Source organism: Sciurus carolinensis, chromosome 5, assembly GCF_902686445.1.
Source record: "Sciurus carolinensis chromosome 5, mSciCar1.2, whole genome shotgun sequence".
In the NCBI taxonomy this organism is placed as follows: Eukaryota; Metazoa; Chordata; class Mammalia; order Rodentia; family Sciuridae; genus Sciurus; species Sciurus carolinensis.
Genome location: NC_062217.1, coordinates 144,618,734 through 144,643,822, shown reverse-complemented (window position 1 = coordinate 144,643,822; position 25,089 = coordinate 144,618,734). Strand labels below are relative to the sequence as shown.

Genomic DNA, 25,089 nt, shown 5'->3' with positions numbered 1-25,089 from the left:
ATGATGCAAAAATGCATTTCAATCTAACATGATTTCCCCCTGGGATGCCCACGACATCACATTCTATTGTTTTGATGCTTCTGTGGCAATTCTTGTCTAAGCTTCTGTAGGCCAGGCCAAGAGAACTCCCCCACCCAGGGTTTCATGCTCCCAGAGGCTGGTAAATGCCAAGATTTGGTGGCTAAGACTGAGAGGTATGGGTGGCCAATGTGTGCAAGAAGGGAGGATTTTCTGTTTTGTAAGTAAACTAACCTCTATTTATAAACCACCCTCTCTACAAGGTGATTTAATTATCAAATAACAAGACCAAGAACTTTCTAAGGCAGCAAATCACAAAAGCATTGTATTACCGATTTACATTTATAAAACAAAATACAGAGTGATGTTTTTAAAATTCTGTCATTTTTTGTGGTACTAAATATATTTTTCTTTAAATATACTAGCAAGATATAATCAGGAAAATTTTACAAATTATCAATAAGTAAAAAGAAATTATTCGTTGTCTCTATTAAACTTTACACTTACCACATTTCTCTTCATGCAGAATCATTTAAAAAATAAAACCATGAAATACATGTCGTTTTATAACCTACTTGTAAAAAATTGTAATATTCCGTTGTAGACTAACTACGCAGGTCTTTTCCACTGTCATGGTTTCGCCTGGGAGGGTCACACCTCCTCTGATGCCCTCTGTGTTTGGAAGCCAACTTGGTCCTTGGGAGACCTGACTCGAATGAACAGTTTAGCTCAGGAAAGTGGGGAAGGGAACTGAAAACACCACGTCTGATCCTGGATAGGGTATCCTGCAGGACTTGGGGCCCAGGCAAGGGTCTGAGCGTGGCAGGCCCAGCCAGTTGGCTAGCTCCAGGGAAACTGCTGGGGATGGACAACCACACAGGTTCATTCAGCAGGCCATCAGGTTAAATCCAAGGGTAACCAGAAAACCGAGGGCACAGGTTGAGGTCCAAGGCTTAAAGTAACCAAGAAGACTCAGGGCGAGGCCACCCCAGGCAAAACTATGGCTAAACTGATATGATTGATTATTTCCTCCAGAGTGAGGACTGGATCAGTATGTATCAATTCCAGTGCCAGAAAGAATGAAAATTCAGTAAGTAGTTGTTGCATAAAGGAATAATGAACCTACTTTTTCCTAGCCATTCGTGTCTTAGTTCAGATGTTATCTCCTCCAGGAAGGGTTCCCTAATCAACACCCCTCTACTCATTCCTTCCACCCCAGTCCCTGATAAATACTCTCCACTGGGACTCATCCAACTCAACAATGAAAAGACAAATAATCCAATTTAAAAAGGCAAACTATGTGAACAGACATTTCTCCAAGGAAGATATATGAATGACCAATAAGGACATAAAAGATGCCCAACATCATTTGTCATTAGGGAAACACAAATCAAAAGCACAGTGAGATACCCCTTCATCCCCACTAAGATGGTTATAATAAAAATGATGGACAGTAACAAGTATTTGTGCGGATGTGGAAAAATTGCAACTCTCATATATCCCTGGCGTCAATATCAAGTGGTGCAGCTGCTTTGGAAAACAATTTGACAGTTCCTTAAAAAGTTAAACATAGAGTTACCATATGACCCAGCAATTCTACTCTGAGGTAAGTACCCAAGAGAACTGAAAACATATGTTCATTAAAAGTCGTACATGAAGGTTCTCAGCAGCATTGTTTATAATAGTGGAAACCACCAATGGATGAATGGATAAACAAATTGTAGTCCTCCATATGACGGAACATCATTCAGCCATAAAAGAAGAAATGTACTGATAATGCCCCACGAAAACATCATGCTAAATGAAAGGAGGCAGACATGAAAGGCCGTATATGATAGCATTTATCTAAGTTGCCCAGAACAGGCAAATCTATAGACGGGAAGTAGATTAGTGGTTGCCAGGGACTGGGAGAAGAGAGGAAATGGGAAACAACTCCTTGTAGGTGTAGGGCTTCTTTTTGTGGTGATGAAAATGTTCTGGAATAAGTGGTGATGGGGTTGAACAACCTTATGAATATAATGAAAACCACTGGATTATTGACTAGTGTATCTACTAAGTTATCTTGTGATCGAATATGTACTTATATCTTTTCCATAAGACTTAGCATCATGAAAGTAGGACTTCCCTCATTTTTTTGACTCTAAAGCTCTGAGTAGAGAATCTGAAACAGAGTGGCTAATGAATGGCTTGAGAGTTCTCTTTCCACAATCCCAGGTCTACCTGTCTGGTTCTACTTCCTGCCTTCAAGGAACATTTGGGGTGTTCCAAACCCCAGTCCAGGAATAGTGTCCTCTGGAACCAAAGAGTGGGCCTCTTCCACCCAGCAGCCACCAAAAAGCCTGTGGTTTGACTACAAATTTGGAACAACATTGTTTAACTTATTGAGCAGGAGTCACACTGAATACAAGAAAAGGGGCCACTACTGACCCTCAGGGATCATTCCTCTCCCCCTGATGAAGAATTCACCATGAATAACCCTTCTCTGGAGATGGCAGCCTGAGCTGCAACAGTTTCTGGGAACCTAGTTCTAGCTTGCTTTCTGGTTCTGCTCTACTTCCACCTCAAGGACTAAGGAAGTCCTTGGTTCTTCTAGCATAAGGGAGGAGATAGAAGATAGGTGTCTTTGTCCAGTTCTCTCTTGTACAAAATCCAGTTTCCCTTACTCCCTTGGCTATAGGATGTGATCCCCACGCCCCCTGCTGCAGATTATTTCCTTCTTATAGACAGGGCCAGGTAAACAGGTAGGCCATGTAAGCATTGTTAAGATTGCCAACTTAAAGAGGCTCCACACACCCCTGGAAACTGGAGACTTTCTCAGGCCTCCTCTCAGGAAAGCCCATGTGTGCCTGGATGAATCACTCAGTTCAGACAGCTGGGGAAGCAGGTGGAGAGATCACTAAGCAACATGGCCTGGTGACTAGGGAGGGTCACCACAGTGTCGTCCAAGCCAGTGGGTTGAGGTAACTGAAGCTTGAGACTGCTGAGTGGAGACAGGGCAAGCAAGTTCAGGGACAGGACAGACCTGCTAAGGTAATGCTAAGGGACTGAAACTCCACCGGTGCCCCAGCCATCTCCCTTTCTGCCCTTCCCTTGCTAAATGCTGAAGAAGTGTAATTAGCCATCCCAGGACACCGGTGTGAATCAGTTTGGCTCTCTGACATGGGTTCCATCAGTGAACTCTTCCCACCACCTCTGACAAGCTTCCAAGGGCTTCCGGAATGTCAGTTATTCTTTTTTTAAAAAATATATTTTTTAGATGTTGATAGACCTTTATTTTATTCATTTATTTATATGTGGTGCTGAGAATCGAGCCCAGTGCCTCACACAGCCACAACCCCAGCCCTGGGTTATTCTTTTGACACCATTGTTGTTGATTTTTTAAATTTGTTAAGGTCACACTAGTTCAGTAAGGCTAGTTGCCCATTTCCAAAGTCTCATTTTCCTCTCAGTCTATTCAGAATAGCCTCTCTCGGGCTCTCCGTCCTTCCCTGTGCCTCCCTTTTTCCTTCTCTCTTGCTCTTTATTCCTCTTTCCTGGATTCCTCCCCTTGTCTCTCTACTTTATCTACTTTATGCCTCTTTCAGAGCAGTCAACTGCATCCAACAACTCTAAAAATGGTTTGTCTCAAGTAAACATTTGATTAACTAACTTACTTTAGAGGAGTAAGTCTTCTAAAGTAAACTTGGCACTTTCTAACCCACGACTCTCCTGTCCCAGTGTGTTAGTCAGCTTTGCCTTGCTGTGACCAAAATACCCGACGAGAACAATTTAGAGGATTGAAGGCGTCAGAGGTCTCTTTCCACAGTCAGACTCCATTACTCTGGGCCCGAGGTGAGGCAGGACATCATGGTGGAAGGGCATGGCAGAGGAGGTCACCCTTAACTCGTGCCAGGAAGGAAAAGGAGAGGGAGCTCCTGAAACACAGGGACAAAATATAATCCCCAAGGACATGCCCCCAGTGACTGCCAGTCATGCCCTACCTGCCTACAGTTACTACTGGTAATCTGCTCAAATTATTAATCCATCAAATAAATTAATCCACCGATGAGTTTACAGCTCTCATAATCTAATCGTTTCATTTCTGACCATCCCTGAATTATCTATCACATAAGTTTTTGAGTGTGTGTTGGCGGGGGCACTTCATATCCTAACCGTAACAGTCAGAAAAAGCAGACCTCAGCAGCTTCTTCCAGGCCTCTACCTCCCCTTGTCCCTTTCCCAAACTCCCTACCTAGGGCAGATTTTTCCATGCATACATTCAGAACTTCTAATTTCTCCCAAAGTTCCCCTTGGGTTAACATTTTAAATGTTTTTATTTTGACTATCTAATAGTATAAAATAACCTCCAAGCCAAACCTTGCATACTTGGTAAAACACAGTTATTGGAGGGTATATTATATACTCATAATATCATCTAAGTAACAACGTAAGACATGTCAGAGCCAAGTATTTTTTATTTTTTATTTTTTTCTTTTGTACTAGGGATTGAACCCAGGAGCACTTAACCACTGAGCCACATCCCCGGCCCTTTTTTATTTTTTATTTTGAGACAGGGTCTCATTAAGCTGCTTAGGGCCAGCTGAGGCTGGCCTTGAACTTGCAATCCTCCTACCTCAGTCGCCCCAGTCACTGGGATTACAGGTGTGCACAACCACTACCAGCTAGAGCAAGTGTTTTTAGGTAGATAAACAGAGAGGCCTGGTAACCAGGGTCTTGTGGTTACTGATTTATATTTGTCCCAGCACAGTGATCCCCACTGCTCCTCTTGTTTTCTTCCTGGTCCCACAGACATCTCCTGACCAGCCTCTACCCATCTCATCAAACTTCCCTGAAGCAGCGTCCACCACCACAGACTTATGAAGGAGTTGGAAATCTTGGATTTATCATTTCATCTTCAAAACAGTTCTGTGCCCTCAGGCATGTGTGTATAGATTCACTTTTTTCCTGTAATCAGTAAGAAACAAGAGAATCAGTTCTTTCAGGGAGTTTTGTTCTTTCCACGACTTGCTTCACTTTCTTTAAAATGCTATGAAATAAATTAGGTATAAATCATTCCTAGGGTTTTTAGTGACGCAGCAGCTAGGCCTTTCTCTCATTCAGTTTTCTTCTCTCTTGGTGTTGTGCACCATGGTGTCTCTGAAAATGCCTAGGGTCCAGTGTTGGGTAACTGGGGAAACAAGTTACCAAAACCGAAGCATTTTAAGGAAGTATTATAGAGTGAAACAGACATTATTACTTCATGCACATGTGTGACTACCTGACCGATGTGATTCTACAATATGTACAATTATAAAAATGAGAAATTATACTCCATTTATATATGATTTATCAAAATGCATAAATACATTCTACTCTCATGTATCACTAGAAAAAATTAAAAAATTTGAAACATAAATAATTTGTGCTTTTTCTTAAAAAAAAAAAAAAAGGATCTTTCTCAAAGTTGCCTCCTTGTAATGACAATAATATCCACATATGGAGGGCTCCTGTGTCAGGCAGCGTGTGAGCACTTTACAAGCAGGATCTCATCTACAGCTTGCAAGTGGACGTTAGGAGGGTTGGGTCAGCCCATGTGGCATCTGACTGAGGCATGTGCCAGAGTTCCACGCTGGCCGCTGGAGCCAGGATTCTGCCAGCTGTCTGGCTCCAGAGTCAGCAGCCTCAACCACCACACTACTGTCATCTCTGGATGGGCTGGTTTCTTTCCCCCTGTCCCAACCTGTGTGACTTTGAAGATGGAGGACAGGCTGAGGACTCAGCTATCCACCTCAAAATCCTGCTCCCTCCTCTCCAAACTCCTCACACTTATGGCCTGCTTGAGGGTTGCTGCCTGGAACACGTTTATGATCCTGGTTTGTGCGCACGACTCTCCTGCTTCATATTTTTATTTCTCTCCAATAGTGGAAAGACCACTGGGAAAAATCTGATGCACATGAAGAGAAAATGAGGAGTTACTAATAAGATTAAATTACACTTGTGCACATTTTAACCAGTGTGTGAAAACACAGTACTAAGCACTTGAGATGAGCAGACACGAGCCACGACCTTACAGAATTTACAACCTGGAGTGGAGAGGGAATGAGGAATAAAACTACAGAGAAACAGACGCGAGCTCATGCCAAATATGGTAAGTTACAGGAGAAAGGAAGAATTGGAGTGCTGAAGGGCTAGGGAACAGGAGCCCTCTCGTCTCCTTGGGGAACCAGGAATGAGGCTGGGTGGTGTGAGAGAGCTGGTCCAGATGGAGAGTGGAGGGCCCGGCACTTTACTCTAGCTGTCACTAGTACGCTGGGATGGCCTTGGTGTTTCCCCTGCCCATGCTGGCCTACAGAATTTATAGGACCACTAGAAAATGAAAACACAGGGCCCCTTTTTAAAAAATGAATTCCAAGATGAGGAGAGCAGGATGTTAAAGCAAGTGTGGGACCCTTCTCAGCACAGGCTGCCCGCCCGGGTAGCAGAATCTGCCCCACACAACCTGCCCTGGCCTCTGCTTCCTCAGCCCTCCCCTGTGGGAAATAGGGAGCCAGGTCTGGCCTGACCACCTGACCACCGACTCTCCAGCACGCAGCAAGAGGCCTGCTAGGCAGAGGAACCAGTGAACGAATGGAGATAGGAATGAATTGGTACAAGTACACCTGTTGATTTCTTGAATTGCTTTTAGCATTAAAATGTTATTAGGTCATTTGTGAACACTTCTTGGGGAAGACATTTGGGATGAGTCTTGAAGGATAGTAGGATTTTCTTTCTGTTTTCCCCTCTTCCCTTCCCTTCTGTCCTTCTAGTCTTTTTCCATTTCTCTCAAACACTCTAATGATAATGTTTTGCTTTAAAATGGGAAATGCCACAGTTACACAAACTGGACCCTCCTGAGGGATGACTTGAAGACTTTGGACTCAATTCAGATTCCTTGAGATAATTTCCCAATTATAGAGATGACCTTGATTATCCATTAACTATCCCTGGATAGAATCTGGATTTTCATTTTTAAATTCTTTCGTTTTATTTTTCTTGAAACAATTTGATAGATGTTTATGAAAGGAAAAAAATCAGAAAAATAAAGATAAGCAAAAAATAACTTTTCATAAGTCCATGTGAAAAATGGAATAAAACTAGTTTTCAAATTACTTTTTCATTCAAGAGTTTATTTGGACCATCTTTGTGTGCTAATAGTGCCAATAACCAGGTATGGTGGTGTATGCCTGTGATTCCACATACTCAAAAGGCTGAGGTAAGAGGGTTGCTTGAACACAGGAATTCAAGGTAAACCTGGGCAACATAGCAAGATCCCCACCTCAAAAAAAAAAAAAAAAAGTATCAAATATACTTTTTCATTTTTCATGGCTGTATGGTATTTTGTCAAATAGTTGTACTGTTATTTTCTTAAACACATTCTAATTGAACATTTGAATTTTTTGAAAAAAAAAGTTTTGCTTCTCTATTTTTTTTTTTTTTTTTTTTTTTACTATTCTAAATGATGTTGCCCTGAATTTGCTGGGTAGGTAGACAACTGACTATCAGTCTCTCTATTCTTATTTTCCACCTCATAATAATGATAGTGCTTTCTCTTGGGTTGTTGTGTGGTGTGAGTTAATACAAATAAAGTTCTTAGCGTAAGTACAGTAAGGTGCATAGCAGACTAGGTGGGCACAATAAATATTTCCCATTTTTTCTTTATTGCCTAGAAAAAAACCGTTTCGCTCAGATTGTGGTATAAGGTGATTGAAGAACCTATGAAGTGTTCTTTGCAAAGCAGTAGGATGCGTGGGTGGGGGAGGAAGGGGTGAGGGTTCTTTAAGTTTTTTATTGACTGGTCTCCTTTCTTATAGAGTAAGTTCACAGATAGCTAGGAGTCTTCTAATCATTTTCAGTTTTTACTTCCTTGCTTGAGGAAAGCACGGGCTCAAACAAAGACTTGTCCACTGTTCCCTGACACCTAAGAACCTTTGCAGATGGGTTTCTCTTCAGCCTGAGCAGTCACAGAGTCAACAAGTCACTCCGCCAGGCTACACACAGCCTGTTAACTGGGAAGGTGCTCCAGCTGGTGATTCTGGTCAAAGGCAGCCTGAGGGGTGACTGCCTTACCTTGAGGGACTTCCTAGGGATGTGGAAAGTTTAGCATGGAGGAAACAAGTTCCTGACCAGCTACTTGTTGGCTCTGTGATCTTGGGCGAGCAGTTTTCCCTCTCTGGTTCCCCTCTCTGTTTCCTTTTCTGTAATTCTGAAGGTAACTGGAGAGGGTCAGACGGATGCCAAGCTCAGTGATTAGCTCTGAACATAATCTAATACAGTGAACTTCACTCCACTTGCACACGACCCTGTTTTGTTTTATTCACTCTACTCTCACATTGCAGATGATCTCTTTCTTTTGTACCTCTTTCTTCCTAAGGATAGAGGCCGTACCAGTAACCTCAGGGCTATATGTGAATATATGTAAGCTCAGAGTCTGAGTTCTAAACCCTGATTGTACTGCTTGCTATGGGACCCGGGGCAAGCCATTTAAACATACCGCAGTTTTTCCACTTGAAAATAGGGATTAGTAATGGGACTTCTCGTATAATGCTATGATGATCAAATGAGAAAATATCTAGGAAAAATTAAGTACCCTGGTTGGTACAAAGTATAATAATGAGAGCAACACACCTTTATGGAACACGATGAGGGGACCTCATCTAAGTGCTTTACATCAGTAAACTATATTAATCTTCATTCTTTAAAAATGGGAACTATCGTACCATTTTACAGATGAGCAAACTGTGGCCTAGGGGTAAAAGAATTTATACGTAGTCAAAACACATGAGCTGTTATTTTTATGCCTTAGGTTCCTCCAGCTCCCTGAGGGCGACCCCTTTGAAAGCCTGGAAGGACCCAAGGCTGGCCCAGGACTGAAAGGGTTACTTCGTGCGGGCGCGCGCCTTATCAGCGGCGCTCCGCGGGCCCGCGCAGGGCTCACAATGCCGCGGGCGGGGCGGCGGGCGCTACCTCGCCTTCCATTGGCGCACACGCCCCTTCCTGTCACGGCCGGGCCCGGCCACGCCCCCTGGGCGCTGCCAGAGTGGACGGTTCCAGAGGCATGCTAATGAGGGGCAGGGCGCCGCAGCCCATTGGCCAGCCGCGGAATGTCGGTGAAGTCAGCGCCGAGTCCCAGAAAAACAGAGCCCGGCCAACTGCAGCGTGTAGTGTGAGTGGGGCAGGACGCGCGCAGCCCGCCCGCCCGGCGACCCGCAAGGTAAGCCCGCGCCGCCCGCCTGCCGGGCCGCGATCGCCCGCTCAGCGGCGGCGGAGCCGGGGGTGTGCGTCTGCCCGGCCCCCACGGGCGGCGCCTTTGTTCCGCGCTACAAGGAGGTGCTTTTAAAGGGCCAGCTGTTGGAGGGACTTGGGGGACCCCCTCCCCCAGAACATCCCCTGGTGGTCACGGGGGCGGCCGTGGCCCCCGGCGGCCGAACCGTCTGTCGTGCCTGCTCCGTAGATCTCCAGTCCTTTAAGGAAAGTTCCCTAGCATGCAGGGGACCTGGGGATTCCAGGTTTCTTTCTTCTTTTTTTGGTGGGTAGCGGGTAGTGCGATCATGGCCACTGCCAGAAGAGAATGTCCTCCCGCTTTGGGCTGGGCTGCAACATGGGTGGGTGGAGGAGACTTGAAAGCCCGGGTGGGTTTGTGTTGTAAAGTGAAACTACCGAAGGGCTCCTCTGCAGCAGCCAGAGGAAGGAGGAGGGAGCGAGCGGCAGGATGGAGGCATCTCAGGTGTGTTCATTCATCAGCATCCCCTGGAGCAGAGGGCGGCCTGAGGGGCGCAAGGACGAGGCGTCTGGCCCGATCCCGCCTGAACCGGCGCGTCGGGGTGTGTGTGTGCGTGTGTGCGCGTGCGGGGACACCGTGCCTGCCCATCCCTCCCATGCTCCTTCATCTCCCGGAGTGGCTGACAGCATCTTGCTAGGCAGCTCATCACTGAGAAGGACGGAAAGCAATTCCTTTCTCTGAATTCTCCGGGCATTCCCGGCTCCCACCTTGCACTTTCCGACCTGGCTTCCTTGATGAGCAGTAGTGACATTCAAAATAGAAGGGAAAAGAGGCATAAAGTCATTATGTTCCTTTCATGGGGGAATGTACTATCGAATTCTGCATCCCCGTGCCTCCGCTGTCGTAAGATGGCTTTGAAATTCACCAGTGCATGCTTTCTTCGGGCAGACAGAATTTATTACGCTATTATATGGCTACATAAAAGCAGAAGGGATCCCACTGAGCGTGGCTCGTTTTATCCAGTCCCCAGGTTTTCCCAGCATGTTCTGACTGAGGCTTTGGATTTTTGTTTTAAACACTGAGCGCTGGGATGCTCCTGTTGTCACAGGGCCGACCCGCTGAAATTGCTCGAATTGATTTCACTGTCAGTAGGAGGGAGGTTCATTTAGAGACTCATGGAACCTCTCTGGCATGTCAGAGCTCCGATTCCATCTCCCTACCCCATCCCTGAGTGCCCCTTTTCCTTTCTTAGGTGAAGACTAGGGATGTCTTATCTGTCTCCACTCTCCCTGTGTTTTGGGCTCCTCTATTTAGATTCAATTCTGTGGTTTTGGTTGGAAAGGAAGCTTGGTGGTGATTGAAGGGGCTGGTAGATTAAAAGTGGGGTGGGCAGCAGAAGGGGATCATCACATTAATGACAGAAGACACAAGGTGGATGTTTGGAGACTGCATGGCTTCAGGCTGTAGAGACTTAGATAAGGTAGATGACTGTGAGTGTGTATGTGTGAGTGTGTGTGCTATGAGGGGGAAGGGTGAACTAGGAGGATGCTACCAGCATTTATCTGCCCCACCCTCTTGATGCTGCCTTAAATAGCTCCTTGCCAGCTAAGCCATCTCCCTCTTGGCCTGAGGGGAAAGGAGGGAATAGCTAGTCTGTTGTCATTCTCTGTCCTGGGCACTGTTAGAGTAGATGGTTAGGAAAAGGTTAGTTTTCCAGAGAGCACTTTTCTCAGCTAAAGGACCCTGTGATAACTGTCTCTGGTGATTACCCAGGAGGGAATTAGCATGATTGAAATGAAGTGCTCTCTCCCCTGAGGGGTGAAGATGTGGGGGCACTGTCATCTTCCATACAACACCTTCCCCTTTTGGCCCATCTTCCTCTTACCTGCTTTCCTTTGTGGCAGTTGGAGAGTGTATGTAAACTTTTAAAAGAGCTTGCTCATTTTGGGGGTGGGTTGGAGTTTGGGAAAGGATGAACAAATGTTTCTTGCAGAACAAAGAACTGTTCAGCTCTCTCCTCTTTACCCTCTCCAAAATAGAGTTCAATACAGATAGCAGAGTCTGGGTTTTCTTTGCAGAGAATGAAAAGGCAGGCACCGGAAAGAAAGCTTCCATTGTGCAGGGTTGGTAATCATTTGGTCATCCCAACTTAGCTCTGGACCCTTCCCTGGATGTGGAAGTAGATTTGCTGTAGAGGGCACTCATTAGTAATTTAGGATTTAACCTGTGTTTGGGAAAAAGAGAATAGATGGTCTCAAAAAGCTGGTGGAGCTCTGGACCCGAGGCAGGACAGTTGGTTTTGGTCACCCATCTTCTCTGGACTTTGGGCTAGTAGTTTGTTTCCTCGGCCCGTGTCCTTGTTGATAAAAGTGGAGGACTTCAGAACAGACCATTTTCCAGGGTTCCTGATAGCATTACTCTTCTTAGATTCACAAGTACAGTTTGTGATGGCATTTTTAGATTCTTTCTTTTTTGCTAACCTGATGCTAAATTCACAGTATTGAGCAATGGCTTGGAAGAAGCATTCTAGGACACAGACCACTGTTGGATTCAGATTCACCTTTTCCTTGCTTGGTGTGATTTGTGAGGTTTACTGTAGGTAAGTAATTCAGAGCTGGAATGGCCCAGAGTCAGAGGCATAGACCTCAGCATGGGAGGTTGTCTGGGGATGAAGGTAGATCGACAGATTGATAAGGAAAGGGAGTTTCTTTTCTTTTTAAAAATTTGTTAATATATGTTAATTGTACAAATTAGTTGATTTTACTGTGACATTTCCATACACACCTTGATCATGTCCATCCTCTTTTCTACCCTCCCTTTTCTCCTCCTCCCCAGTCCCTTCCTGTTCCCTAGTACCTCTTTGCTTTTGGATTTTTTTTTTTTTAAACATGGGATACTTTCCATTCTGTCTGACTTATTTTACTTAACATAATGTTCTTTATCCATTAGCTTGCAAATGGATGACATGACTTCCTTTTTGATGACTAAATAACACTCCGTCGTGTATATTCATACTGTATTTTCCTTATCCATTCATCTGTCGATGGGCACCTAAGCTGATTTCATATCTTAGCTATGGTGAACAGTACTGCAATAAACATGGGCATATTTTGTGTGCTGACTTCATTTCCTTTGGATAAATACCCAGAAGTGGTACAGCTGATCATATGGTAGTTGAGGAATCGCTGTACTGTTTTCCATTATGTCTGTACTAATTTACATTCTTACCAATAGTATGCAAGGGTTCTTTTTTCTCCACATCCTCACCAGCATTTGTTGTTTTTCAGTTTTTTTAGTAATAGCCATTCTAATTGGGCTAAGATAGAATCCTGAGGTAGTTTTTGATTTGCATTTCCCTGGTTTGAGCATTTTCAAACCATTTTCATACAATTATTGGCCATTTGTACTTCTTTTGAGAAGTGTCTGTTCAGATCATTTGCCTGTTTTTTGATTGTTTTGTTCTTTTGTTCTTTAGTTCTTCATATATTCTGGATATTAATCCTCTGTCAGGTGAACAACTAGCAAAGATTTTTCTCTCATTCTGTAGGTTGTCTCTTCACTGTTGATTGTTTCCTTTATGGTGCAGAAGCTTTTTAATTTGATGTAATCCTGTTTGTCAATTCTTGCTTTTATTACATAAACTATCGGGTCCTATTTGGAAAATCATTGCTTCTGCCAATATTTTGAAATGTTTCCCCCATGTTTTCTTCTAGTAGTCAGAGTTTCACGTCTTACATTAAAGTCTTTGATCCATTTTGAGTTGACTTTTGTACAAGGGGGATAGGGATTTAGTTGAATCTTTTACATGTGAATGTTCAGTTTCCTCAGCACCATTTGTGGAAGAGGCTTTCCTTCAATGTAGTTTTTGTGATCTTTGTTGAGAATTAACTGTAGTTGTGTAGATTTATTTCTGGGTCCCCTCTTCTGTTCCATTGGTCTACATGTCTGTTTTTATGCCAATACCAGGTTCTTTGTGTTACTGTGACTCTGTAGTATGCTTTGAAATCAGGTATTTTGCCTCTAGCACTGCTTTTATGCTCAGGATTGCTGTGGCTATTCTGGGTCTTTTGTATTTCCATATGAATTTTAGAATTGTTTTTTTCTAGTTCTGTGAAGAAAGTCATTGATATTTTACTGGGGATTGCATTTCATTTACAGATCACCTTGGGTAGTATAGCCATCTTAACAATATTAGTTTTCACAGTCCATGAGTATGGGAAGCCTTTCCTCCTTCTGGTCTTGTCTTCGATTTATTTCCTCAGTGTTTTGTTATTTTCATTATGGCGGGTTTTCACAACCTTAGTTGGGTTTATCATTAGATATTTATTTATTTATTGAGGCTATTGTGAATGGGAGTGCTAGGAAGGGGAATTAGTATAATTTGTTCCATCAGCCGTACCACTTCTGGGTATATATCCAAATGAATGGAAATGAAGTCAGTACACAAAACATACCCACATATGTTCAATTCACTGTTTTATTTATGATTGCACAGGTGAACATTGAAAGGATGTGGGAGTTGGAAGAGATCTCTGTGATGGACCCATGTAGCTTTCCTCTCTGAAGAATTTGAGAAATTGGGAGGGTTGGCCATTCATCAAAAGTCACACAGTTAGCAAGATGCAGAATTGGAGCAGGAACCCAGGGGGATGGACTCTTGGTCCTGTATTCTAGATTTATCTGTTAATCCCCCTCCTCCTCTGAGAAAGAGGAGTCTAAGAGGGGGAGGAGAAAAGTCAGGAGGAAGTAGGAGCACAGGAAGAAGGGGGAGGCTGGAGAAACAGACAGGAGAAGGTAAGAGGTTGTGGACAAGTTCAGTGGTGAAGGGAAAACACAGGAGCCAAGCTGGGAGCTTGAAAGGGAAGACACTGTCAGCCTTGAAGGAGCAGAGCATTTCTGTGCCCTGCAGTGAAGAAAGGTGGGCAAGGGAGTGTGTGGATTGAGGGGGACTGAGAGGCCCGCAGATTGAGCCTAACTTGGAGAGTCCCCTTGAGAGTGGTGGAGCCTGCTTAGTGTCAGGGCCAAGCTAGGCTTTAGCTCCCCTGGGGCCCATAGAACTTGAACATGTGGGGAGTCAGGTGAGTGGTGGTGATGCTGGCAAATGCTGAGGTGGGTCCCAGTTCTGCTGAAGTCCCAGTTTTTTTTTTTTTTTTTTTTTTTATTAATACAAAACTAAAAAAAAGTTTTCCATGGTTTTCTCCTGTGACTTTCATTGTATGTTTATACAATTGTTATGTTTTCTGAGAGCAGTTCGTGTATTCCCTTTTCAGAGGACAGACTGGTTTACTGAATTGTAGCTCATCTGGGGAGCTTCTGTCCTGTGACCTGAGCTAAGCCTCAGGATGTTTCAGCGAGCAATTAGAGAGCTGTGAACAGTGGCTAACCGGAGCATTAACTGTTCAAAGGCAGGAATAAAGGGCGATGATACTTTGAAGTCTGTGTTCCAAGCCAGCAGCTGGCCAGGAGCAGTGTAATTTCCTTTGGCCAGCTCCTCAGGCCTTCGGAAGTGTCTCTGTGGATCCGTCAGTTGCTCCTGTGTTTTGGTGTGGATAGGCATGTTGTGGGGCCCTGGATCTGGCTGCCTCCCATCCTTCTTTTCTGTATCTTTCTCTTCTATCCATTTCTTCTTCTCTCCTGTTGTATCTTTCTCCTTTCCCTCCTCGCTTATCTTCCCTTTACTCTCAGTAATATAGCTTTGTACTGTGCTTTCATATATTTATTGTGTCATTAAAATTTCATGTTCTCTCTTCTTAATTTAAAACCAGTTCAGACCTTTTGAATGTGTATGTGTTTTACACACAAAACAAACAAACCAAACCCAATTAAATTGCTTTTTATTCCTGTGTGGTCTTCCATTGATTTTTTTCCCCCTCCTCTTCTGTGGTCAGTACTGGCTCTTTGTAGGAAAACAAAACAAAACAAAACAACAACAACAACAACAAAAAACCCCAGGTCTCTGTCATGTGGTTCTTGTTTTTAAAACAAAAACAGCTATAACAATAGAAGGAGTTTCCACCCTTGTATTATGAACCACAAGGGATACCCTCTCCCAAGAGATGGGTTCTGTTTCTTGACTTTCTTTCATGGAAGGAGTGTCTTTAATATCTTCTTTAACAAGGCCTGTCCTACAGGGGTGTGGGTGCTGATGGTGCCCCGGGTATAGTGAGGTTGGCAGGCATAACCACAAGAGCAAGGAATAATTTAGCATGATGGTTTTTCTTCATTTTCCCAGGCTATAGCAGGACTCTCACCCCTTTGGAAATGAACGGGATATTTGTCATTGTAAAGATTAGTTGTGTAGGATCCAAGAGATATGCTCACCTTGGGAGGGTGGGTAGCCACCAACAGGTTTTTGTTGTGAAATTACAGATGTTTTGATGGATATATGTTGTATAGCCTCATAAATTTCTTCTGACTCTGATTAATTACAGAGAAGATTGAGTCTTAATGCTCAATGATCAGCAAGCAGTTTAGGATCTAAAGCGGGCCTCATGAGAAGAAGACACCTTGAAGTCTCTGACTTTTATATTAAAAATCCATGTGAGTTTTGTTTTCTGTTTTATTTGTGCTAGTCTTAGTCTGTCTAGTTAGTTTTAGTATAAAAATACGTAAGCAACTTTACTGTTGAATACAGTTGATGGTTGAGGAGAATGTGTTTATAGGGGCCCTCTTCAAGTATGCACGTACCCCAAACCCTATGTGGAATGGCCAGGAGTTGGGAATGCTTCAGGTCTCCTGAGCTGGAGAACCACCTTCCAGTCTTACCTGCTGGCTCTTCTCTGTCCCCAGAGGCCAGGCTCCTCTGTAGTTGCTTTTCTCCCCTTTTCGTGGCTGATTGCTACTTCTCCTTTCAGGCTCCCTGCACATCTGGAAAAGGGACATTTCTTACTTAGTTCATCTTTCTACCTCTGTTTCCCTTGTGTGTTTCTTTCCCCATATTGTGAGATCTGGGAGAAGAGAGAATATTTTCATCCACTTTTTTTTTAATTATTAAAATCTTTTTTATTTTTACAGACTGCATTTTGATTCATTGTACACAAATGGGGTACAACTTTTCATTTCTGTGGCTGTACACAATGTGGATTCACACCATTCATGTAATCATGCATATACATAGGGTAATACTGTCTGTTTCATTCTACTATCTTTCTGTCTTCCACCTCCTTCCACCCCATTTTCCTCTACACCTTCCAAAGTTCCTTCATTCTTCTCTTCCTCCTATCACTCCCCCACCCATTATATACTGTCATGCACTTATCAGAGAAAACATTTGGCCTTTGGTTTTTTGGGCTTGGCCTATTTCACTTAGTATGATATTTTCCAACTTCATCCATTTATCAGCAAATGCCATAATTTTATTCTTCTTTATGGCTGAGTAATATTCCATTGTGTATATATACCACAGTTTCTTTATCCATTCATCAACTGAAGGGCATCTAGGTTGTTTCCATAATCTAGCTATTGTGAATTGAGCTGCTATGAACATTGATGTGGTTGCATCACTGTAGTATGCTGATTTTAAGTCCTTTGGGTATAAACCGAGGAGTGGGATAGCTGGGTCAAATGGTAGGTCCATTCCAAGCTTTCTGAGGAATCTCCATACTGCTTTCCAGAGTGGAAATGTATGAGTGTGCCTTTTTCCCCACATCCATGCCAACACTTATCATTGCTTGTGTTCTTGATAATAATCATTCTAATTGGAGTTAGATGAAATCTTAGGGTGGTTTTAATTTGCCTTTCTCTAATTACTAGGGATGATGAGCACTTTTTCATATTTTTGGTGATTTGTATCAAAGATTGATCAATCAATCTGTCATCTACCTACTTACATCATTTAAAAAGTCAAATACCACTACAAGAAAAATGTAAAGGCTTATAAAGAAGGCAGCTGGGCATGGTGGTGCTCACTGTAGTCCCAGAAGCTCAGGAGACTGAGGCAGGTGGATCTCAAGTTCAAAGCTAGCTTCAGTAATTTAGTGAAGCCCTGAGCAACTTAGCAAGACTGTCTCAAAATAAAATAAAATAAAAAAACAAAACAAAAACAAAAACAAAGGAAAAGAAGTCAGTGTCTCACCTTTTCTTGGAGACCTGTTCCCTAGTCACTGAATATGACTTTCTATTGTTGTAAATAAAGCACCACAAACTTAGGGACTTAAAGAACCTAGATTTATCTTATAGCTCTGTAGTTTAAGAGTCTGGAAAGGGTCTCACTGGGCTAAACTCAAAGTGTGAGCGGGGCTGTTTCCTTTTGGGAACTCTGTTTCCTGATTGTACCATGTCTCAGGGGCCACCTGCATTCTTAGGTCAGGGCCTTCTTCTTCCATCTTCTACTCCAGGGATGGCTGGCTGAGTCCTCTGACTGCACCACTCTGACCTTCTTCCATAGTCATATCTTCATTTGACCCCTCCCTCCCTTCCACTTTTATTTTATTGGTATATCATAATTATATAAAATGGTGAGATTTGTTGCCTCTTCTACTTTTAAGGACTCTGGGATAGTCTAAGGAATCTAGATTTTAAGGAATCTAGGATGGTCTCCCTATTTTAATAAGACCGTGTGTGTGTGTGTGTGTGTGTGTGTGTGTGTGTGTTTGTGTGTGTATGTATGAGACTGAGGGTTGAACCCAGGGTCTTTCATATGCTAGGCAAGTGCTCCACCAGGAGCTACATCCCCCAGCCCTGCATTCCTATTTTAAGATCAGTGATTAGCAACTTTAACTCTGTCTGCAACCTTAATTCCCCTTTGTCACATAACGAACCATGTTCCTAGGTTTGGGGCTTAGGATATGAATATCTTTGAGGGGCCATTATTCTATCAATTCTTTTAACTCTTTCTCCTGATTTTCCTATCACATTTACAAGATACCCCTTGCCCCCCCCTGCACTTCCCTTGCTCTTCATCCTCTCAGAGTGGGTGCATCAGTTTTTGGTTACATTGATATTCCATATGTACATTATTTTGACTATGCAAATAGTGTCAATGGCTGAACCGTATAGTATACTACAGTTATACTTTTTTTTTTGGGGTACTGGAAATTTAATCCAGGTGTTTTTTGCCACTAAGTTACATCCCCAACCCTTTTAATTTACATTTAAAAAAAATTTATTTTGAAGTAGGGTCTCACTAAGTTACTTAGGGCCTTGCTAAATTGCTGAGGCTAGCCTTGAACTTACAATCTTCCTGCCTCAGACTCCCCAGTCACGTGATTATAGGCCTGTGTCACCACACTGATGGATACCTTGTGTTTTGTATAATATTTTGAGTCAATAATGGCCTCATTTTTCCCAATTATTTTTATCAATACTAATGATTAATTCACAAAGTCTCTGACAGTATTTTAAAACATCTCTGTTTTATAACATATGTTCATTTTCATTTTGTTAATCCCCTACCTGCTGCCAGCTCCTTGGAGGCCTCCTTTCTAGAGGATTCAGCCTTCTCCTGTTCCTGTCCATTGGCCTCTAGGCCTGTGGCATGACTCTTGCTGGGAAATTCCCTCACCTAACCCTGAGTGGGATCCTGTTTCCTCTATGTCGATTTATTTTTCTAGGAGTTTTTGAGAAAGGGTCTATGGAAGTCTATCATTTTAGGCTGGCACATCTTATTCTACATTTGTACTTGGATGGTTTGACTCATCTAGAATTGTGGGTTGAAAGACATTTTCTCTTAAAATTTTGAAGGCACTGCTCTGTTGCCTTCTAGATTCCAATATTGATGTAAAAATTTTGGTGCCATTTAGATTTTTGATCATTAACGGGTGAACTCATCGAAAGTTTTTGGGATCTTCTCTTTCTCTGTATTGACACTTCCTTGCTTTAAAAATTGAGCTGGTCTTTTGTATGTCCTTTTGATCTGAAGACTCACATTCTCCAGTTTTGGGGAAATTTTAAAAAAATATGTATATTTAATAATTTTCATTTCTTCATGTCTTTAACATTCTTAGTAGCTGAATATTCTACTTTCTGGATAGAGTTTGTAATTTTGAAATATTTTACTTCCTGTTTTCCATTTTATTATATTTTTGTTTTTATCTTTAAGGGGTATTTTCAACTTTATCTTAAACCCTTTTTAAATTTTTTACTTTTGATTTCATGTTTATACACAAAGCATCAGGCTCTGTTTTACTTTCTAAGCACTACTTAATTCTCTAAATCCCCCTCTCCCGACTTCTTTTAGTTGTTGGGTGCTGGGGATTGAAGCCAGGGCAGAGCATCGGTGGACATGCTGGACAAGCACTCTGCCACTGAGCCACAGCCCTAGGCCTCTTTTCCTTTTTAAATAGCATTCTATTCTTGTCTTATGGATACAACAAATTCCCTTGTTAGTTTTTGTTGTTGTGTTGGTTGTGTTCTGCTGTTCCCTGCATGGTCTGCGTCCTCCAAGTCTTTCTGCCGGCTTTGATTAGCTTCCCTTTGAAGCCATCCTTCCATGCATGCTGATCCTTCTGTATTTTAAAGGTGGACTCTAAAATGCTGATTGGGCATCTTTGTGACCTGGGAGGGGCTTATAATTTCCCTGTAGGATAAGAGAGCCTCTGTTTCTTCTGCTGGTGAAATCTAGTTATCAGAGCCTGTAGATCTTTTCTCTGGGGCTTTTGTGGAGGAGGGTTTTCCTGGAGAGAATTTTGCCTGGGGTTGGGGGTGGGGAGGGTAACAACTTGACTTATGCATCCTGGGAACCTTGATGGGGAGTGGGGCTGCTTGTCATCCTGTTGCTCTGCAGGTTTTCACTCCATCCTTCTGTCTCTTGAAAGTTACTTTCCTGACTCTTGAATCCCTTGACTGTGTCTGAATCCTGAGCCTCTGGTGTCACTTGCCTGAACAGTGGATTTTGGGAGAGTGAAGTCACTGAACTGAGTAGACTGTAGGAGGGAATCTGGGTCTGATTGCTCCTTGTACTAACTTTCAGCAAGTTCTGCGCTTTTTGGCCCCATCCTGTTTCTCCTCTGAGAGTCCTTGGTGCCCCCAGTTCCCGAGCCTTCTCTGTGCCATGAGTTGGACACTTGTTGAGTGGTTTCCTTCTGATTTGCACTTAGAGAGTGGACAAAGCAGGAACCTAAGACTGGTACTTCATGGTGGTCAGTTCTGTCTCCCAGAGTTCTGTTGGTCTCCTTTCCATTAAGAAATAAATTCCTCTGCTGTCCTTTTAGGGGGATTCTTGGAGACAGAAGAGGTAAGCATGGGGTCAACCCTCTGATTTGATCAGAAGCTTACTTCATCTCTTTATCCAAGTCCTTAAATTTGTGCCTGATGTAGGTTGTATTCCCAAGAGATGTTTGTTAATGTGTGCATGTATGTTTCAAAGAAAATATGTGCACAGTTAGTCATCAAATTTCAAGAGAGTCTCAAAGTACAATCTTATAAAACTAAATTTATTGTTTTTTTTTGTGTGCGAGATAGACATAATCACAGGCAGTACATCCTGCCTGTTGTCCCCGTGCAGTATTGAAGGAGAATCACCATGAGACAGCATCCTGGACTGTTGGGCTTATGAGTGGTGGGGCCCAGGTGCTATCTGCAGTGCCAATATTAACTACCTGGGTCATCTTGAGAAGTCCCCTAACCTGGCTGCGTCTCGGTGTCCTCATCCTTAAAATGGGGTGCTGGTCAAGGACAGCTTCAGTTCTTTGCACTGAGCAAGGCACAGTGTGCAAGGCACAGTGCTAGGATCCTTGCAGTGTCTCTTCTCAGGCAGCCAGTGCAGCGTTTTGTGGTTATGTCCGTTACAGCACGCGTCACACTGAGTTGACTGGTTTGTACAGAGTAAGTCCTCTGAACATTTTATCTCTTCCTCTCTCTAGGCTGTAGGCTCCTTATGAGAACTAAGTTGAAGTTGTCTTTGTATTTCCTTCATCTATACAGTGGAAGCAGCTAGGTCACAGAAAATATGTTTGCTCAAGGTTATGTGGTTGAATGGGACTGAGCCAGTGACAGAGCTCTTCTTTTTGAGGGTGGCTCTTCTCTTCCTGAAGTGAGGTAGGGGAGTAGAGTCCCAAGGAGTGTGGTCTCTGCTCTCAGGCTGTCTGCTACTGCCCCGGTCCTACTTGAGTCCTAGAGCAGGCCACTGCTGTGTACCTCGATCGTCTCACTTAAAAGATGAGAAAATCATGGTCCCTACCTCACAGGAGATAGGGAGGATTAAGACGATCCAGTAGTGCAAGTCTTAGAACTGTGCCCACCACATACATGGTCACTCATAAGTGCTGGTCACCATTATTGAGAGCGAGCTGAGGACAGAAGTTACTGGTAGAGCCAAGGAGGCGTTGCAAACAGGAGACTCTGGAGCGGAAAAAGAATGTTGGCAGGCAAGGTTGTGTTTGTAGAGCTCGCTGGCCACCTGGAGAGGGACAAAACTGTTTCTAAGCTGGGGGCTGCATTGGGCATGTGAGCTGATGTAAAAATGCCAGCCTTCAAAAGGCCCTCCGACTCCCCTAACTGGTCACTTATACTCTGAACAAAGATCCTTTTGCTGCCTCTTACTTCTTGCCTCTTTCTACCTAGGCCAGGCCTTTCTCTTATCCCCAAACATTCCTTCTCCCCTCACTGTCTCCATCTTGGACAACTGGGGTTACAAACATTTACCATGACCCACGTGGAACGAGGGGCTGGGGTGTCTCAAAGCAGTGCAGAGTGAGTAGGGACAGAAGCCAGGCAGTTGAGCAGTTGGGGCCTGGTCTTTTCTTTGAGATGTCTTTCCTTGGTGATGTCCTTCCCAGCATTGCCTCATCTTGCCAGCAGGCTCATCCAAAGGAGCACAGTGTTTTGCTGGGTGAGGAGTAGAGCAAGCTCTGGGGGCGGGAGGGTGCCTCTTTGGTAGGGAGTGCTGCTTGCACACGGAGCTTTACCTCAAGAAGTGCCTTAGCAGCCACAGTCTCATTTCATTCATTAAGCAAATGTTGGTAAGGGAGTTCGACAGGGGGCCTGCCCTCCTGAAGTTTATTTCCTCATTAACACTGAGAGAGCAGGACTCTCATTTCCTCAACAGGCATTCAAGAGTGCATTTCAGGTGATGAAGCAGGAAGGTTTTATTTAGAGTGACAAGGTGTGTGTGGGGAAGCGCAGGCAGTGCGGGTACTCTGGGCGTGCATAATGGATGTGGCATCCTGCCTCGCCCAAATGGGGCGCACAGGGCAAGTAGTAGAGGCCGATGACGTATATGAGGTCCGGTATCTAGAAATGACTGACCCAGGACTGACCTGTGAGGAGACTGCTTCTGGCAACCTGCATTTTCCACATGACATAGGAATGCAGGTTCTGTTGGAGTACCAAAGATCAGAAGTACTAGGTCCTTAAAGCTTAACCTGTAACTGACTCTGCCAGTCAATCCATTCCCACCTGAGCCTGGCTTTCCTTCATCACTGGGGTGTTCTAGCTTGTATGTAGTAGCTGTAACAGGGATGGGTGCTAAGTAGATCCTTGGAATTGCCCTTCTGCTTGCAGGTCAATATGAAAGCTCATTACTCATTTATATAATGCCTTATGCATTGATTGTTGACATCAACCTGTAGACTGACCTTTGAGCTTGGTTTCCCAGAATGAAAGGTCACTAGGACATACCTTATGAAATCCAAACAGTTTCTTTTATTACTTGGCGTCTGCGTGGAACCTGGTGTCTGTGCACATGAGCAGTTTCCTTGACTGATATGTAAATACATGATTCATTTGCAGGTTGCTCTTCTCTGCTTGGAGTTTGTTTTCAGTCAGGGCAGATCCCATGGTGGGTGACTGTCTCTGTGAGCACAGCATGTTGATCAGAGGTTGTAGTTACTTATAATAAATGGACTTGGGAAATGGGGACAATTTCCTGGTGTGTTGATGTGAGGAAGTTTTTCCAAGCCTTGCGCAGCACAGGCATTGCAGGCTCCCCTGTGCTTGGCCTTGCTTTCTAGACAGTCATACAGCAGGCTGTGACAGGAGACTGGCAGGATCTTGAAGCCAGGGATGAGGTAAGAAAGGCTGGAACCAGAGCTGGGAGATCTGAGTCGCTGCCCCAGTAGCCTGGCCAGTGGGACTGTGGGTAGAGACACCAAGGCCAGCATAAGAACTGCTTTTAAGCAGGACAAAGTGAATAAGGCTCTGGAGAAAACAAATTCCCAACAGGGACAGAAATGAGAGTAGCTAGAGGAAGCTGGGAGAGCTTAGGACTTTAGCAGGGTTTGGCGGAGGTTGCTGAAAATCAGGTTGCCAGACTCATGAACCCAGGCCTAGTCAATTTTAGGCTTTTAAAGACTATTTTGTGTTTGCTTCCTGCGGCCTCTGTGTTGGACATGGTACATGAGTGAGCCAGCACTGGCAGGTGCAAGGGACAAGGTCCCCTGGGAACTGGGAAATATTAGTCATGCCAATGCACTGATAGAAGATACGGCTCCTCACCAAGACAGCTGCCTCAGGAAGCCCACAGCACCAGCCGACCCATCCACGTTCTTGGTTTTAATTATTAAAATCGTAGGCTATTTGAATACTTACCTGAAGAAGCTTCATTGTGAATAATTTTCCCTTCCTGAGGTCAAAGGAGCTCCAGCTGAGAAGGTTTTTATGGCCTGTGGTTCTGGATTCCCCAGGTGGCATCCTTGAGGGACACACATCCAGGCAACAGGAAATCCTGAAGATGCTCTTGATGTCAGGGTGCAGATCTCCATGGGCTGTCTTTTAGATTGGCATTTATTTTGAGTCCTTAATTTGAGGAGTAAAGGATATTCTTTTTTAGTGTAGGCCAGGAAGATAGAATGCTGATAGAAGATGTAAAATATTTAACATTCTGCTTAAAAAATTAAACTGTCAAGCAGCCTTTAATTAGTGATACCTATGGCAGTCTGCATGATTTTTAAGAGTGTCTTCTTGGGGCTCCTCTGAAGGGATGGGCTGGGGGTCAGTCCTGGGCCTGGCTGGGGGCCCAAGAACTCGCCATTCTGCTTGACTCAGAGGATGCTTGGTAGAAGGCCAAGTGCCTCTTCAGTGGTTCATAGTTAAAGGTGGTCTTTTTTGACAAGTAGAGAGGTGTAAAAGGTAGGAGGGCCTACTGCAAGTGTTTACTGTTCTCATTGAGCCTCAGGACTTCAGTCTGCAGGTTCCTTAGCCTGGGGTGTGCTTTCTTCCTTCCACTTTAACTGCTCATTCTCAGATCTCACCTGGAGCATCATATGCTTGGAGAAACCTCCTGTGACCCTCCAGACCAAGTTGAACCCTCCTGTGTGAGGGCTTCTCCCATGGTTTGGTGGTACTGGACAGAACATTCTTCACAGTTTGTCTGAGCTGCTTTTATGCTTATCTGTCTACCCATCCCACAGTCTGTAGGCTCTTTCTGAGAGCAGCCAGGCCTGTTTCCCATCACCATTACATCCTAGCAGGTGCCTAGTTCCACAATGAATTCATTTATTCATTTGTTAATTTTTGGGTTCTATCCTAGATTCTAGAATTATGAAGAGAATAAAACCCCCTGCTGTCCTCCCAGAGTTCTGAAAACATCCAGTAAGGTGCAGGAAAAAAATTATCAATTGAAATTCTGTTTATTCTTTAAAAGAAAGGCATAGCTTTCTATTTATAGTAGTACATATTTTATAATTAACTCATTGGTAAATATGCTCAAAGCTATTTCATGAGCAGGAAGGTGTGATTAAAAATTTTGGTAACTGCTGCCCTGAGGGAGAGGTAGGCAAAGGAAAAGTATGGCGAGGACTGTGTGGGGCAAGGGTGGCATGGAACAGATAGAAGGACATTTCTCACAGAGGACAGAGGGATCCGCTTATGCAAAAGCAGGGTGGCATGGAGGGTTTTGTGCATTGGGCAACTACTTTATAAGGCTGGAAGATAAGACAGGAAGTTCCGCTAGGTAC

General features: G+C 43.8%; 1 protein-coding gene across 3 annotated transcripts in view; it reads left to right on the top strand.

Annotated features, from left to right (window-relative positions):
• Positions 1 to 9,101: 9,101 nt before the first annotated feature.
• The window catches only part of Sorbs1 (sorbin and SH3 domain containing 1), a 233,015-nt gene continuing 217,027 nt past the window's right edge, over positions 9,102 to 25,089 (top strand). For 2 of the 3 annotated variants that reach the window (XM_047552716.1, XM_047552719.1), the window contains exon 1: positions 9,166 to 9,247. The gene's annotated coding sequence lies outside the window, so the exon portion shown is untranslated. Of the gene's footprint in view, positions 9,248 to 25,089 lie in introns of all 3 variants that reach the window. The other variant, XM_047552720.1, reaches the window with a different exon arrangement.